Source organism: Mercenaria mercenaria, chromosome 13, assembly GCF_021730395.1.
Source record: "Mercenaria mercenaria strain notata chromosome 13, MADL_Memer_1, whole genome shotgun sequence".
NCBI lineage: Eukaryota > Metazoa > Mollusca > Bivalvia > Venerida > Veneridae > Mercenaria > Mercenaria mercenaria.
In genome coordinates, this window is record NC_069373.1 from 7,963,732 (window position 1) to 7,982,616 (window position 18,885).

General features: G+C 35.5%; 1 protein-coding gene across 2 annotated transcripts in view; it reads right to left on the reverse strand.

Moving 5' to 3' along the window:
• LOC123529961 (uncharacterized) overlaps positions 1-18,885 on the reverse strand; it is a 92,064-nt gene that overhangs the window by 42,389 nt on the left and 30,790 nt on the right. The window lies entirely within an intron of this gene.

Consider the following 18,885-nt stretch of genomic DNA (forward strand, 5'->3'; position numbering starts at 1 on the left):
ACAATATCCTTTTCAGGACAATAAAGAAAAATTATTGTTCCGGATCAATAAGTAAATATATAAATGCTCTTATGACATACTATACTCTAGATAATGATCTTTCGTGTTGTCTATACAGACTGGAATGACTACAAGTTCTTTGTATTCTACAGCTACATAATGTAATGTTTGAATATAAAGTTACAACATGTGTTTAGTCAAAACATGCTTTTAAACCAAAGTTCAAATTATTAATCACTTTTGAAATGATCATGAGCAAACAATCTGACCTTGAAATTGACAGGTTTTGTGCACCACTTTCAGGTGCGTAGTAGTCTGATACAGGTAAGAGTGCCCCGACATCTTTACTGTTTACTTTGACACGTTCTCTGCTGATTTCCTTTGCCTTAATTTTTGCACAGTTAATTACATTTACATCATGAGATGGATTTGTTCGTTTTGTTAACAAGGCAGTGACCAAGACTGAAAGACAGCTTCAATGGGTTTAGGAGATACAGAGCGGACACAAAATGGAAGGCTCAAGCCTTTGACGTAGAGTTGTGAGCTTGACCTTGAGCCGACATGGCTGACTCATGAGTTCTGCACCTCGTCTTGATGAGATGATCATTTGACCAAAGTTTCATGAAAATCCTTCAAGGGGTTTAGGAGATACAGAGCGAACACAAAATGTTACAGACGGACGGAAGGAAGGATGGACAGTGTCCATTCCTATAATCTCCACCACTCATGGAATGGCGGGAGATTAACAACTGGTCACTCATGTTCATACAGTAACACTGCTTGATACTAATCTCCAATGAAAATGTGATTGCCTCAATAAAGAGAGGATGTTACCTACTAATATTGCTTCTACTTTATTTGAGAAGTAAACATCAGTATTTCTCTCATTTTAACCGCCTAATATAAACATGGCAAAACAGCCCAGTCAGGTAAAATGCAGATATCTGAGTATCAATTAAATCATCAAACTGTTTCATACGAGTTCAAATCCCCATATGATCTTATTTTATCTAGTTTTTCCTGTCTATTTTTCTTTCTGTTACTAAATTTTTTATTTCTTTCTTCACATGTATGCCTTTACGTAACGTATTCCATTATGTTAATGTATAATGTATATGCATTTAACTAATACTGCCTTTGATATTAGAAACTTAAGCTTTTCTCATTTCGTAAATTTTTATGTCATTGTATCAAAGTGAAAATGATAAACTATTTGTCAATCTAAAGGAATCAATTTCTGATGTAAAATAAAAAGAATATTATATGCAAATTTGTTTCAGATTGTAGAATGGCTGCAATTGTGGGGAGGGAAAAAGCAACAGTTTACTAAACTTAAGACTTTTCATCAGTGTTATATATATAATATTGCAATGCATTTGCAGTCAGACAGTTCAGATAAACTTTCAAACTTTCATACAACAATATCTTGGACAAAATATTTACATGTTTTAAATAAAATAAAGTTCATGCAAGCTAAGCACTTGTAATCATATAATAATATTATGATGGATCATTTAACTTTATGTTAATTTATTTAAACTCTATTGTGCAAAAATTGTGATCTCTAATGAGTTAAGATTATGTTGAAGATAGACTAAAAGGCTGATGACACAACAGGACAAACCTTGAACGCACCTTAATTCTGCACAAAACAGCATAAAACATGAGCTAATCCTCCATATCTGCCCCTGCAAATCACACGTGGCTGACCTTGAACCAGTGTTGTAAACAGCTGCTAAACAGCTGATTTCAGAGTGTAACAACCTATAAATGAGAACACTGTGGTCTGGGGGAAAATTGATTTTTATGTAAAAGCCAAAAATAGGAAACAATCTGTTTTTAGTGGAATCTTGCTGAACTTATGATGTTGATTCAGACAGAGTACTTTTGTTGACACAATGGGTGTGTGGTGCTTTTGATAATAAGCTGACTACTTTTTTTCTTTTTCCTTTTAAAGGTAGTTAATCACATTTTGGTCAAGTACTGGCTTTTCGAAATTTGATGATCGATAATTGTATAAATTATTATATAAATGCAACAGAATTTTTGCCAATTAGTAAAGAAAACATCAGAAATAGCATTTAAATATTTTTCTTTTGATTGGGAGGGGGTAGGGATCAGATACTAGGAAAAACACATGATAACAAGTTCTTTTGTTTTTTTAATTGGTGGGAGTGTATTATAATAATACATGGGGGATGAGGGGAAACTGATATATAGAGATCAAAATGGCAATGTTTGAAGAACTGGATGGGTAAATTATCTTTTGGAGTCCCATGATTAAATCCAAAGGCTGTTTTCTCTCACTACTGTTTGTTGAGCAGTAATTAAGATGTTACTGCCAAAATCTTAATTATCTAACATTCGAATATGACTCGATTTGATTTCCAGAAGGAAATCAAGCTCTGCATATTCTGCGATAAACAACGGTTGTCACCCAGACTGGTAAGAGAGCATTATGACGTCAATTACGATGTCAAAAGTGCCGCATGACGTCCGATACATTATTCCTCAGATAACTGAAGTCCAGCATAATATTTATTAAAATGTCAGAATGAAAACGAACAAGGCCTTCTTGTGATTTATCGTCTAATTTACCACGGTTCATTGTTCAGATGCTTCAGTATTACCACTGGGTTATTGCCCTTGTGGTTCAATTCCTATGCATCTGAATTCTGAGCCGTGGTAAATTAGACGATAAACCACACAAAGGCCTTGATTATTTGTTAAACAAAACAACCTTGACCTTAGCCACTTGAATGTAAACCTAAGTATGTCAGTGCCCAAGTTACCAAGACTATTATATACTAAGTTCTGAAGAAACTGGACACCTGCAGGGCTCCCTATTGATTGGTAGGTGCATTGCAGAGAATCATATGTCTGAAAGACGCATCAAATAATCTGAAATTTTACTGTCTAATTATCAGCTGTTGAATAGTGTCCTTGCAATATAATTCTGCATATTTGACAATGCCAAATCAAAATGAAACGTATTTAGTCTTGGTCACAATGTTGCCCTGCCATTGGTCAATTTCAAGTCTGAGCACAAAATCAACCAATCAAAGGCTGCAGTTTTGAATTCATATTTTTATGACCTTGAACTCTGTCTGCAGACATATTTACCCAAGTTGCTTGACTGAAGTATATTGCGGCAAGAATAAGTACCATGAACTGGCCAGATTTATCAGAACAAGAAGTACACAAATGTCATCAGACATTTTGCCATATTTTGACAACCTTGAAACAAGCCAAAGATGACATTTACCATAATTCTACATTATAAACATTTATATGTTAACTAGAAAGGTTCATAATATACATAGCCTGACATCCTTGACAGATTGATCTTGCTTCTGGATAAATTGACATCCATCAAGGAATTCATTTAGCAAGTATATAAAAATTCTTCTTTTTTTTTCTAAGTCCCTGTTGTAAAGCAATTGCAATGATGATTTACAATCTTTAGAAAGGTCTATGCAATTATGGAAGCTGACAGACAAAGTCTGGTGATACATCTAGATAAAGCTTTTAATGGTAAGGGGTCATTACAACCGGACTCTATGTCATAGACTCATATCAAGAATGTTTCTGATTAAGTGTGGTGAGTATTATTCCAACAATTCAAGAGCAGCTAAACATTTGTCACAAGGGCGCATCTTAACATTAATGATTTTATTCGAGAGAAATCACTGATTGAGATATGTTATTTTGTTCCTACCACAATATCAAGTATGTTATCTACAACCTTGGCGATACAAACAGCAACACTGTCCTTGACCTTCATCAAAGCAACCCCAACTTACCTCATTTCCAACTATAATGATTGTGGGAAAACCATTTTTCTACCATTTACAATGACCTTGACCTTGCTTCAAGCAACCCAAATCATAAACCACAGCCTCCGTGCAAGCTTCTTAAATTCTCAAGTTTAGTTTCAATACCTTATTCTTCACTGAAATTATTGAGTAGAAACATTTTTCTATTTTTAGTAACAGCAACCTTGACCTTGACCCAAGTTACCTGAATGCACACTATATCTCAGAAAGCTACATTTGTGTTAAGCTGGGCCGCAACATCCCTGAGCCAAAATTAACCTAATGCTATTTGCAGAGAAATACCCTAAATGGCAAACAATATATAAATACTAAAGGCCATAATTCTTGTGTTCTCCATGCAAGTATTTTCACTGTAACTTGCGGGGCTACATTTCTCAATATTAAAATGTTTTATTGAAATCCTTAAACCATGTCTAGATATGGTGTCAGATAGACAGCAAAACAGAATAAAAACGCTATAATTATATTTGTACTATATAAAAATATAAGTTCAAAGGGCCGTAACTCTTGTCTTCCTCAACTTATCTGGCTTGCAGGACCCCAATTTCTTTATAGCAGTTCCCTTTTCTACCATGTTTTATCAAACACCTTCAAACCATGTCCAATTAAGATATGATTCCAGACTAACACTGTACATACCAGAATGTAATATAAAATATATAAATATACATGTACAAAGGGCCTTAAATCTTGTCTTACTAAGGCAAGACTGAAACTTGCAGGGTGACAACATTTCTAACATGACATTTCATTCAAATACTCCAAACCTGGATGATGTCTAAACATGGCTTCAGATGGGACTGAAATATAAACAGACGGACAGACTACTGGTGACAAAATTGTTTCTCTTGTGAATCTGGAGCATCAACACTGTCTTACATGGTGTCATTATATATTTGCCTGATTTTACCTCTTTAGCACAACTTATATAGACTTTGTAAAGAAGAGTAGCCCATAATGACGTAAAACATAATGACAGTGTATCAATATAGCTCCCTAGGACTATTGAGTAGATAGAACAACATGTGAGACAAAAATTTAATAGCCTGTTCTCAGTGCAATCATTGCCTTTAGTTCAACAAAGACTAGGACATTTATTTACCTAAGAACAGTTACTGTCTTCAATCTAGTACATCAGACTACATTTCAAGGTGAACCTGACCTAGTTGGCTGTTAACAAAAGTTCTATTTTTAGATCATATTTTAAAGTAGTATGGTATTTAAACTTGCACATACATGACATTGTATGAATCATAATTATGCAATCTATGGTAGAAGCCTGCTAAGAATGTTTTCAAAAATGAGTGCAAACTTAAGTATAAAATCATTTCAATATTATTAGAACATCTCTCAGATAGGCTTTCATCATTGGTGTAATATCATGATCACCTATGAAGGCCAGCCTTTTTTATCATTTGTTTCCTTTAGCAATAGAAATGGAACAGAAATATGACTGTAATGAAGTGGATTTAGCATGGAGAAACAGGGCAAGAGTGCAAGGGCTATGATGGAAAATATGGGCAACAGTAAGGAAACAAAAAGACATGATATGTTATTAAGTATGTGTGAAACAAGAGCTGTCACAGGAGACAGCGCGCTCGACTATTTCGATGCTGGATAGTGAAACTGGGCACATCTGAGGAAACTAGAGCTGTCACTGGAGTGTTTAATGACTCCAATTGTGGATGAAGATACTGCACAATAGCCTGAGTCTATATCAAAAATATCAACTTAAAGTAATAAGAGAGGTAAAGATAAAATGTATCAAAACACTATATAAGTATATCCTAAGCAAAAAGGGGCATAAATCATTAAATATTGGTGCCAGAGTTATGCAGCTTGTGTCATATAGTGTGGGTGATGATGTTGAACAACTATTTGAAGTCTGAATCAAATCCATTCAGTAATAACAGAGACAGAGTGAAAGTGCATCAAAACTTTAACCTAAAATTCTATGTAAAAAGGGGAAATAATTAATAAAAAATTGGTGCCAGAGTTATGCACCTTACGTCATATGGTGTGGGTGATGATGTTGAACAACTATTTTAAGTTTGAATCAAATCCATTCAGTAATAACAGGGACAGAGTGAAAGTGCATCAAAACTTTAACCTAAAATTCTAAGTAAAAAGGGGAAATAATTCATCAACAATTGGTCCCAGAGTTATGCACCTTGTGTCACATGATAAGGGTAATGATGTTGAACAATTGTTTAAGTTTGAATCAGATCCATTCAGTAATAACAGAGATAGAGTGAAAGTGCATAAAACTTTAACCTGAAATTCTAAGTAAAAAGGGGAATAATTCATGAAAAATTGTGCCAGAGTTATGCATCTTGTGTCATATGATATGGGTGATGATGCTGAACAACTATTTTAAGTTTGAATCAAATCCATTCAGTAATAACAGAGGTAGAGTGAAAGTGCACCAAAACTTTAACCTGAAATTCTAAGTAAAAAGGGGGAATAATTCATGAAAAAATGGTGCCAGAGTTATGCACCTTGTGTCATATGATGTGGGTGATGTTGAACAACTATTTTAAGTTTGAATCAAATCCATTCAGTAATAACAGAGATACAGTGAAAGTGCATCAAAACTTTAACCTGAAAATCTAAGTGAAAAGGGGGGATAATTCATGAAATATTGGTGCCAGAGTTATGGCCCTTAAGTCAGATGATGTGGATGATGATGAGGAATAAGTATTTCAAGTTTGAATCAAATCCATCAAGTAATTACAGAGAGAAGTTGAAAAAAGAGAAAGTTTAAAAAAAACTTAAACCAAGGTGGGGACGCGGAAAGACGCCGATGCCGGGGCGAGTAGGATAGCTCTCCTTATACTTCGTATAGTCGAGCTAAAAAAGAAAACTTTTTTTGAGTGGTGGGGTGGGGGGTTAGGCTCGCGCATTATAATGTTTGAACGAGTCCCTGTCGTGTTTGACTGGTAAATGTTTACAAAATATCTACCCGGTTAAATGAAACGATCACCCTTCCAACCATCTATCATAAATCTGAACAAAAGAAGTATTTTCTGCCTGTATAATGATATCTCTTTTTCGGTAAACAGTAAGCCGCCATTTTGGTAAAAGGGGGTGTAATGAGAATTTGGAACAGGTGGGAGATAGAAATTGGGTAAGAATACTATAAAAGATCAATGTGAGAAAACTGAAAAAGTTTATATGTTATAGATAGAGTTTATGAAGTGAATTCTTCATGAAGAATGGGAGGGAAACGGAAAGACCAACCAAGGTTTCTTTTTCTCGAAGACTTCTCTTCAAGGACTCTATCTGACATAGTGTGAAATCTACGTTTGACCAATCAGAATTGCAGAGTCAGTCATGTCGGATTCTCCGCCTACCTTTGACTAACAAAAATGCGTCGGCTTCCTTTGAAATACGATGAAGGTGCGGTCATTGGTACGCATGCGCATTCAGTCGACACTCTTCAGCGTGTGGAGCTGTTCTTCGAAAATTATTGCTACAGTCACATTGGTCTTAAGGAATAAGAAACCACATATTTAAAAATAACTCACTCTGACTGGTCAAAAAAGTAGGTTGTAAAAGGTATTTAAATATCATGAATTTGAGCAAGATGAAATTCAAGCTATTAGAAGTTTCATAGCTGTTTTGAATGTCAGATTATCTTTAATGTGCATTTATTGAAAGATTACTGATAAAGAGATATGTAAAGACATTTTATTTACTTACTGCAATGTCAAATATACAGCAAATCATACTCAAAATATTTGTCCAGCTACTGGGTTACAATACATGGTAAAAATTACTACTTTCTATGACCCTATATGAGGCCCTAGGGAACCCACATTATACTTGTTGCTATGTGATTCTGATTACAACAGTCCTACTGTGTTACTCAAAATCAAGAGGGGTCCATGGTGAACTTTCCCTTTGTACTACTGGCCAGTGTGACCTTGACCTTTAACTCACTCATACTCATTATTAAGAGGTCATTCAGTGCCCAATGGCAATGGACCTGCCAAATTTAAGGGCCACAGATCAATTTCTTTGAAATAATTTTGTACTAACACTGTGACCTTGACCTTTTACCCGCCGACATCATTCTTCGATTTTTTTTTCATTTTTAGATATTTTCCCCATATTTTGATGCATTGTATGGGCAGCAGAGATTATTCTTTTTCCAGCAATGATGATTTTACCTTGTGAAATTCTGTGGGTTTTAACATTTTAAAACTAGAAATACATTCTGCATGCCCACGGGCAGAATGTCGAGCCTGCCAGCACCTTTGGCCTCTAAGTTTGACCTTGACCTTAGACCTAGGGACCTGGTTCTTGCGCATGACACTCCGTCTCATAATGGTGAATATTCATGCCAAGTAACATCAAAACCCCACCATGCATGAAGAAGAAATACTCCAATGCTTCAATTTAACCTTTGACCTCCAACCATGTCCTTGACCATTGAGATAGGAACATGAGGTTTGTGCACAACACTCCTTCTCATTGAGGTAAACATTCATGCCAAATATAAACAAGATTGGTCCATGCATGTCAAAGTAATGGTCTGGACAAACTTCAGTTTGACCTTTGACCTCCAACAGTGACCTTGACCTTTGAGATAGGAACATGGGGTTTGCGCTCGACATTCCTTCTCACTGAGGTAAACATTCATGCCAAATATAAACAAGACTGGTCCATGCACGTCAAAGTTATGGTCCCGACAAAATCGGACAGACTCACACAAGCACATACACCAACCCGCCAAAAGTGACAACTATATCGAGCTCACCGCAAGCAGGCTCAACAAAAATTGTCTGTTGACAAATTTCACCACAAAAATGTCCAACATTCCCCAGGGCATTGAACATATTTTTCCTTTCAAACTCCAAACCATTGCAGTAATTATGCAAGACTTTTTCATGCCTAGAAGTAAAAAGTGCATGATTGCATATGAGATACTATGCAAATAGTTACCTTAGCCTACAATAAGGTTTTAGTGGAGTTGTCTAGATTTTTTCCAAATATCAGGGCTCCAGATAATTTTTCATGCAATTAGTTTTTCACTTCTTGATTTTTTTTACAATTAGTTTTTTCACTACCAAGTTTAAAATTCAATTAGTTTTTTTTTTTTAATTTTCAATTAGTTTTTCATCGCAAAAGTTTAACCTTTTAGCGTTTTTTTTTTGTCGGAGACAGATAGGACTGTCATTGATTGGGTTTTAGGCGTATCGACGATACCGATATATCAGAAGACAAATATCGACGATACATCGATATATTGATTATTAAGTTAGCTAGATTAACGACCTATTTGTTCATATAATACTATATACCTTCCTGTAAATGCTATTTTAAGTTTTATTGCCTACTTTCCATATTTCTGTTTGATTGTGTTGTATTTGTATTTATGAAATAAAAGTAATACATAAAAATTAATAACATCTTTCATTTTTATTTTGCCTTCACTCCTTTTTTGCATTCATCCAAATTTACAACTTTGTGAACTCAAGTTGTTTTTTAGGGTCTGAGTGTTTATTTGGGTAGTTTTTTCTCCCTGTAAAATATCTATTTTTGAAAATGGGAATCGATAATCGATCGACAAAAAAAAATCGTTGATACATCGATATCGTTTCTATCGATGACAGCCCTAGAGACAGAGCATATTTATATTTCATTTAATAATGAGTGCTTTACCAATAGGTCAACTTCATGGGGTACTACATGAACATGTATTTTATAAAGCAACAGATGAGCATTCTAAGTTTTAGATACTGTCCACTATATTTTATGGGCTTTTTCCGACCAGAATCGATGACATTTGTTATGATCTCTGTCATAATTCCACGTATGATTTCTTCTGAACATTAGATTTTTGTCGCAAAATTAATCATAGAAGGAAATGCGCTGTCAGTTGTTTTTGTTTTTGTTGCTCGATCTCGCTTTCTTACTGCCGACGCCATATTCAAAATTTCCTAGGAGGGGAGAACACTCTAGCACACTAATAACGGCGTAGTGTTTGGATTTTATCGCTGACTTGCATCAACGGTGTAATCGTAATTTAATACCCAGACAAAATGTATCAGTGTAAACATAACAATCGTAAGGTGGTTTCTTATCCTTTTCGGCAATTTTAAACGTTTTTGAAACGATTGAAATTGAAAATCAATTCGTTTTTGAACGACAGGTTTTGGAATTTAATTTGTTTCTGATGAAAATCATTTCGTTTTAACGAAAAAAACGATGCTTATCTGGAGCCCTGAAATATTTTACCCAGGATCTTTTTTTTTCTTAAGAAATTCTTTTTCAGAAAATGATATTTTAAATTTTTTTTTTTTTCAGACTGTGTATTTTGATGCAGTTAGTTACACACACATCTAAAATAGATACTGCCTACTTGAAGGTTGTATTTTTAGTTCCAATGCCTACTTTATCACATTTTTTCTCCATATTTTATTGTAAATTTTTGCCTTCAGGTAAAAATAGACAGCAGCTGTAAATCATCAACATGTACTTATTTTTCATCCCATTCTTTAACCTTTGGAATAATTAGGATCACTTAATATATCCTATTGTTCTTCATCCCTATAAAAATGTACAAACAAATTTTCTATTGTTCAAGCTATTGTTTGTATTCCCTAACTCACAACGTTTTGTTCATAGGAGGTAACTCCTTTAAGGCTATTCAAATTTTGTATAATTATGCCCCTTTCATTCCAAATTACAGGAGAAAGAATTTATAGAGAAAGTGAAAGCCCAAATAAAGTAGAAAGTTAGAAAGAAACAGGTCACAATATACGCCTGTCATAGCAAATTTCTTTACACTAGCACCTGTATTTGCAAATGGAATTTTAATTCAGTGGTTGTGTAGTAATTATTGTAATTCTTTTGTTTTTCTAAATCCACAAAAAAACTCCTTACCTGGGGTAGAGATACCTTAAAATACACCTAAAATTTAATAGTAACATCTTTGTTGTACCACAGAAAAGTGGTCTTGGTTTTTCCCTGTGGTCAATTATAAAAAAAGTTACAATATAAAATATTTATAGTAACAACTAAGGAAAGTTAATCATAAATTTTTAAAAAAAAAATTCCAAGTCCACAGAAAAATACTTTCCAGGTAGAGATAGGTCAAAATACACCGTAACATGCACGTTGTACTACAGAAAAGTGGTCTCAATTTTTTCCCTACGACTAGCAATGAAAAAGTTACAACATAAGCTATCTATAGTAACAACAAATGGAAGTAATTCTAAAGAAGGGACCTGTACATGACACTCCGTCTCATGATGCTGTACAATTAGGCAATGTAACATCAAAATCCCTCCATGCATGAAGAAGAAATACTCGGACAAAGTCATTCTTGCATCTGACCTTTGGCCTCTAAGTGCAAGCTTGACCTCAGACCTAGTTCTTGTGCAAGACACTCTGTCTCATGGTGGTGAACATTTGTGCCAAGTTATATCATAACCCCTCCATGCATGAAGAAGAAATGCTCTGGACAAAGTTTTCATTCTTGTATCCTTTGACCTGTAAGTGTGACAATCCCTCTATGCATGAAGAAGATATGCTCTGGACAAAGTCTGTGGACGCCACCCGCCTGCCCGCCCACCAGGGGCGTTCCCATAATACGTCCTGATTTTCAAACGGGCGTATAAAAATATTTAGAAAAAAACTGAACATTAACTAGTCGGTACCAAGACTACTCAAAGTTACAATTATGCATCATATAATCTCAAAATCTGGGAATGTGTATATTCATCAATGTTGTAGACCCATTTAGAAGTTACGTAAATTTAGCTTACATACATGCAACTTGCCCTTGTCCTTAATAGAGAACAACAAAGAACAATATTGCCTCATATGGAATAAAAAAAGAAACAATTCGCTATATTGAACTAGAAGACATTTAATTTCCTTATTACAACAGAACCAATGTAAAAAAGCAACCAAACACTTGATTAAGCTATTTGTTTTTCTCAGAATTGCTTCCAGTCACTTAAATTGGTTCTCAATCAAAGTGACGGCTTACGTAAGCAACAGACCCTAATATCATGCTTCCAGCATGATCTCTTATGATCACCTTGAAAAGTGTGAACAATGTCAAATGTGCCACTGAACTTTTGTTCCATAAGAATATCCGCCCAAATAGGTTCATGCTGCACCAGTCAGTGATTGCAAAGTAAAATTCTAAGGCATTTGTTATTGGTTTTTTCCCATGGAACTGTTTATGATAAAAATTGATTGGTAATGACACATTTAAGATTCAATGATATCCCTACAACAATTATCAGCATTTTTGTAGCACTTGTAAAGCACTGAACAGGCATGCACACAGCGCATGTACATGTATTAAGTGCATTCTGAAGATGACAAAATACAATGACAGCAATTTGAAAGATGCAGACCATTCATCCCAAAATTTTCAGTAACTCATAAAATCCCTACACATACTTTTGAGTTTTCACCTGCATTTCCAGAACCTTGAAAACCTACTAGAATGTCTCAGACTTGAAAGTTAATTTCCTGAGATTTAATGACAAAACGTCACAGAAGGAAAAACAAATCACTTTGCTTAAACAAGATGGCAAGATTTTCATAACCAAATCTCAAAAACTTAAATTGCACAAGAGCTCAAATATGGTTGGTAGGATTAAACATAATGGAAATGGGAAGTTTCAAACCTCATGACATTCAGAAATCTTATATTGGTACTATAAATTTGTTCACATTTTTTTTATTCACTATCTCGAAAAGTGAAAGAAACAATTGACAAACATGTTGACCAATTCTCAAGAGTTTCAAACTTAAACCGTGGACTCTCAGTGTTAACAAGATTTTCATCTGATCTGGTCTACTGACCTAGTTTTTAACCCTACATGACCCATTCTGACTAAATTTCAAAAACATTAGGTTACAACTGTGGCCTCTAGAGTGTTAACAAGTCTTTCCTTTGATTTGACTGGGTGACCTAGTTTCTGACCCCACATAACCCAGATTCAAACCTGACCTAGAGGTCATCAAGACAAACATTCTGACCAATTCTGATGAGTTTCTTAAACTGTGGACTCTTAAGGTGTTAACAAGATTTTCCTTTGATCTGGTCTACTGACCTAGTTTTTAACCCTACATGACCCAGTTTCAAACTTGACCTAGAAATCATCTATACATACATTCTTACTAAGTTTCATAAAGATTGGGTTACAATTGCGGCCTCTAGTGTTAACAAGCCTTTCCTTTGATTTAAGTGGGTGACCTAGTTTTTGACCCCACATAACCCTGGGATTCAAACTTGACTTAGAAGTCATCAAGACAAACACTATGATTAATTTTCATGAGTTTCAAACTTAAACTGTGGACTCAAGAGTGTTAACAAGATTTTTTTCTTATCATGACCCAGTTTCAAACTTGACCTAGAGATCAGCAAGACAAACATTATCACCAAGTTTCAATAAGATTGGGTCACAAATGTGGCCTCTCAAGTGTTAACAAGGCAAATGTTGACGGACAATGGATGACACACAACAAATGATGCCCACAACAGCTTAGCTTGAGGGTGAGCTAAAATCCTATAATGATCCAGCTTACCATACATGTAGTGTTCTATTACAGGTGTTAATTTACTTTGTCTTTTTTATTATCTATTTAGCCTGTTATATTTCTAAATTCTCTCAATTTTTAGTTAACTTTGTGCTTTTTTCTATTACTTTTATATTTTATTCCCAATATCCTTTCCGCAGCCATAACGTAATTAAGTGTATTAGCGTCTGATGGCCCTTTCACACTTCCATAGAATCAACATTTATTATACCAAATTTATTTTGAAAATATTTCTGAAATGTCTCGGTCTGCAGCTCTCAAATACGGTTATATCTTACATCCAAGGCATATACTGACACTTTCAGACAACAACAAAAACGACCTTTTGAGTACCCTTGGTCCGTTACGGATCCTTGTGGGATTTGTGTTTATCCCAAGCTCAAATATCTTTTCGTAGATGAAAAGCTGACATGCCGTACTAAAGCCCAGGTAATTTCAATTTGTTAGAAGATGCTGAAAATTGACTCCCCAATAGCAAAAACAAAAACAAAACAAGAGGGCCATGAAGGCCCTGTAACGCTCACCTGATCTATTGACCTAAAGATCATCAAGATTAACATTCTGACCAAGTTTCACTAAGATATGGTCATAAATGTGGCCTCTATAGTGTTAACAAGCTTTATATTTGATTTGACCTGGTGACCTACTTTCTGATCCCACCTGACTCAGATTTAAACTTGACCTAAAGATCATCAAGGTTAATATACTTACAAAGTTTCATAAAGATATGGCCATGAATGTGGCCTCTAGAGTGTTAAGTACCTTTTTCTTTGATTTGTCCTGATGACCTAGTTTTTTTACCCCATCTGATAAGAACTTGACCTAGATATCATCAAGATTAACATTCTGACCAAGATTCATTAAGATATGGTCATAAATGTGGCCTCTAGAGTGTTAACTAGCTTTTCCTTTGATTTGACCTGGTGACCTACTTGTTGACCCCACATGACCCAGATTCGAACTTGATCTGAAGATCACCAAGATTAACATTCTGACTGAGTTTCATGAAGATACAGTCATAAATGTGGCCTTTAGAGAGTTAACTAGCTTTTCCTTTGATTTGACCTGGTGACCTAGTTTAAGATCCCACATGACCCAGATTCAAACTTGATCAAAGGACATCAAGACAAACATTCTGACCAAGTTTCACGAATATACAGTCATAAATGCCGCCTCTAGAGTGTTAACAAGCTTTTCCTTTGATTTGACCTGGCGACCTAGTTTTTGAACCCACCTGACCCAGATCTAAACTTGATCTAGAGATCATCAAGATTAACACTCTGTCCAAGTTTCACAGAGATATTATCATAAATGTGGCCTCTAGAGCATTAACAAGCTTTTCCATTGATTTGACCTGGTGACCTAGTTTTTGACCCCAGATGACCCAATATCAAACTCGTCCAAGATTTTATTGAGGGTAACATTCTGACCAAGTTTCATTAAGATTGGGCCAACATTGTGACCTCTAGAGTGTTAACGGTCAAATTGTTGACGACGACACTGCCGACACCGACACCTCCGACGGACAGAGGGCGATCACAAAAGCTCACCTTAAGCACTTTGTGCTCAGGTGAGCTAAAACAAGAGGGCCAAGATGGCCCTAGGTCGCTCACCTAAGAAACACTCCATAACAGTGTAAAACATGTTTGACCTAGTGATTTCATGGAAACAAATATTCTGACCAATTTTCATTAAGGTTGGACCAAAAAATTGGTCTCTTGCCATAAAACAAGCATTTTCTTAGATATGACCTAGTTTTTGACCCTAGATGACCCATGTTCAAACTCGACCTAGATTTTATCAAGGCAATCATTCTGACCAAAATTCATGAAGATCAACTGAAAAATACAGCCTCTATCACATACAGAAGTTTTTTCTTTGATTTGACCAAGTGACCTAGTTTTTGACCTCAGATGACCCATATTCAAATTCGACCTAGATTTCATTAAGGCAATCAACCTGACCAAATTTCATAAAAATCAATTGAAAAAAACACTATCGCATACACAAGATTTTTCTTTAACTTGACCTAGTGACCTAGTTTTTGACCTCAGATAACCCATATTCAAAATCGACCTAGATTTCATCAAGGCAATCACTCTGACCAAATTCCATGAAGATCAATTGAAAAATACATCCTCTATTGCATACACAATGTTTTTCTTTGATTTGACCTAGTGACCTAGTTTTTGACCCAAGATGACCCATTTTCGAACTTGGTCTAAATTTCATCAAGGTAATCATTCTGACCAAAATTCATGAAGATCAATTGAAAAATACAGCCTCTATCGCATACACAAGGTTTTTACGTGAAATGACCTAGTGACCTAGTTTTTGACCCTAGATGACCCATTTTCGAACTCGGCCTAGATTTCATCAAGGTTATCATTCTGACCAAAATTCATGAAGATCAATTGAAAAATACCGCCTCTATTGCATACACAAGGTTTTTCTTTGATTTGACCTAGTGACCTAGTTTTTGACCTGAGATGACCCATTTTCGAACTCTGCCTAGATTTCATCAAGGCAATCATTCTGACCAAAATTCATGAAGATCAATTGAAAAATACAGCCTCTATCGCATACACAAGGTTTTTCTTTGATTTGACCTAGTGACCTAGTTTTTGATCCGAGATGACCCATTTTCGAACTCGGCCTAGAATTCATCAAGGTTATCATTCTGACCAATATTCATGAAGATTAATTGAAAAATACCGCCTCTATCGCATACACAAGGTTTTTCTTTGATTTGACCTAGTGACCTAGTTTTTGACCCCAGATGACCCATTTTCGAACTCGGCCTAGATTTCATCAAAGTTATCATTCTGACCAATATTCATGAACATTAAATGAAAAATACAGCCTCTATCGCATACACAAGGTTTTTCTTTGATTTGACCTAGTGACCTAGTTTTTGACCCGAGATGACCCATTTTCGAACTCGGCCTAGATTTCATCAAGGTTATCATTCTGACCAATATTCATGAAGATTAATTGAACAAGAGGGCCAAGATGGCCCTAGGTCGCTCACCTGATAAAAACACCATAACAGTGTAAACATGTTAGACATAGTGATTTCATGGAAACAAATATTCTGACCAATTTTCATTAAGATTGGATCAAAAAAGTGGTCTCTTAAGTGTAAACAAGCATTTTCTTCAATTTGACCTAATGACCTAGTTTTTGAGCTAAGATGACCTATATTCAAATTTGACCTAGATTTGATCAAGGCAATCATTCTGACTAAATTTCATCAACCTCGATTAAAATATACAGCCTCTATCGCATACAAAACGTTTTTCTTTGATTTGACCTAGTGACCTAGTTTTCGACCCCAGATGATCCATTTTCAAAACTGGTCTAGATTTCATCAAGGCTATCATTCTGACAAAATTTCATGAAGATCAGTTGAAAAATACAGCCTCTATCGCATGCACAAGGGTTTTCTTTGATTTGACCTAGTGACCTATTTTTTAACCCCAGATAACCCACTTTCAAACTTGGCCTAGATTTCATCAAGGTAATCATTCTGACCAATATTCATGAAGATAAAATGAAAAATACAGCCTCTATCGCATACACAAGGTTTTTCCTTGATTTGACCTAGTGACCTAGTTTTTGACCCCGGGTGATCCATTTTCGAACTCTGCCTAGATTTCATCAAGGTAATTAATCTGACAAAATTTCATGAAGATCAATTGAAAAATACAGCCTCTATCGCATACACAAGGATTTTCCTTGATTTGACCTAGTGACCTAGTTTTTGAACCCAGATGACCCATTTTCAAACTCGGCCTAGATTTCATCAAGGCAATCATTCTGACCAATATTCATGAAGATCAACTGAAAAATACAGCCTCTATCACATACACAACGTTTTTCTTTGATTTGACCTAGTGACCTAGTTTTTGACCCAAGATGACCCATTTTCGAAGTCGGCCTAGATTTCATTAAGGTTATCATTCTGACCAATATTCATGAAGATTAATTGAAAAATACAGCCTCTATCGCATACACAAGGTTTTTCTTTGATTTGACCTAGTGACCTAGTTTTTGACCCGAGATGACCCATTTTCGAACTCGGCCTAGATTTCATCAAGGTTATCATTCTGACCAATTTTCATGAAGATCAGTTGAAAATACAGCCTCTATCGCATACACAAGCTAAATGTTGACGGACAGACAGATGACAGACGACAGACAGACGCCGGACATCGAGCGATCAGAAAAACTCACCTGAGCATTGCTCAGGTGAGCTAAAAATACAGCCTCTATCGCATACACAAGCTAAATGTTGACAGACGACGGACGACAGACGACGGACATCGAGCGATCAGAAAAACTCACCTGAGCATTGCTCAGGTGAGCTAAAAAAGAAGTCCATGTGCATACATTTAGACGGGGTGACCCCTGCGTGTGACCCCTGACTATCTACGAATCAAAATACGGCTTTCGGTTTCAAATTTAGCATTTCTACTTTCATTTTCTTTACTTCCAGAAATAGTTGAAGGTCTAGTGACGTCATTTTCTGTGTTGTCAAAAACACATAATTATATATGCCTTGTGAGATTGCATAAATATGTGCCGGCTGTCATAAGGATATTAAACATCTATTTAGTTTATGATTTCATATCATTAAAGTCTTTACCTAGAAATCCAGCCGAGCCTTTGAGAAATATGTTTAAAGATGATGAATCTAACAGTGGTTTCTTTTACCCACATTTGACAGCCAGACAAAACTTCATAGAAAGTAAATTGTTTAGGGACCTTTCCAGGAATGTTTGATTTATATGTGTCTGCTGGCTTCAAAAATGATATTCTTTTCATGACCACAGTCATCTAAATATATAATACCATCTACATGCAGACAGTATTGTAAGAGGGTTGTCCCAGAAAATCGTATACTTTTTTTTATTATTTCTAAAATAAGCGACGCATGAAATAATCATAAAATTTTAACTGATGGTATTTCAATGTTAACTCGACAGGACTATATAGTTCAAAATTAAATATCTCTCATATTATTTGAGTATTCTTTAAATAATGGACGGCAGTCAGTGCTAGTTGGCGCACGCTCATTTTTCCTCCTACAAAAAGAAGCTGCTTCCATTTAAAATCATGTAACTTACCCGATATACAACTCGATCATAGGATCAAAATTTATATCAACGTTAATTACAATGTGTGGCACATGATTATGTTGCGTTTCAAGTCTTTGACATCACTTGCTTTAGAATGGTGATGTAAATTTGAAAGTAACGTTCGCACAAAATTACGACAAGTTCAGAAAAGTTCGCGGCGCAGGAAGTATTAATAAAATAGTGTAGGTCGCATTGTGACTCTTTCACAAACAAAACGGAAAGTGGAAAATTCTGGAAGTTAGGCAAATATAAGCAGGACACTTGTCTTTACATGGTACAAACATTTTAAGGAAAGTTGGGCGAGTGAGTCAAAGAGAGGGCAACATAATACTTTTAAA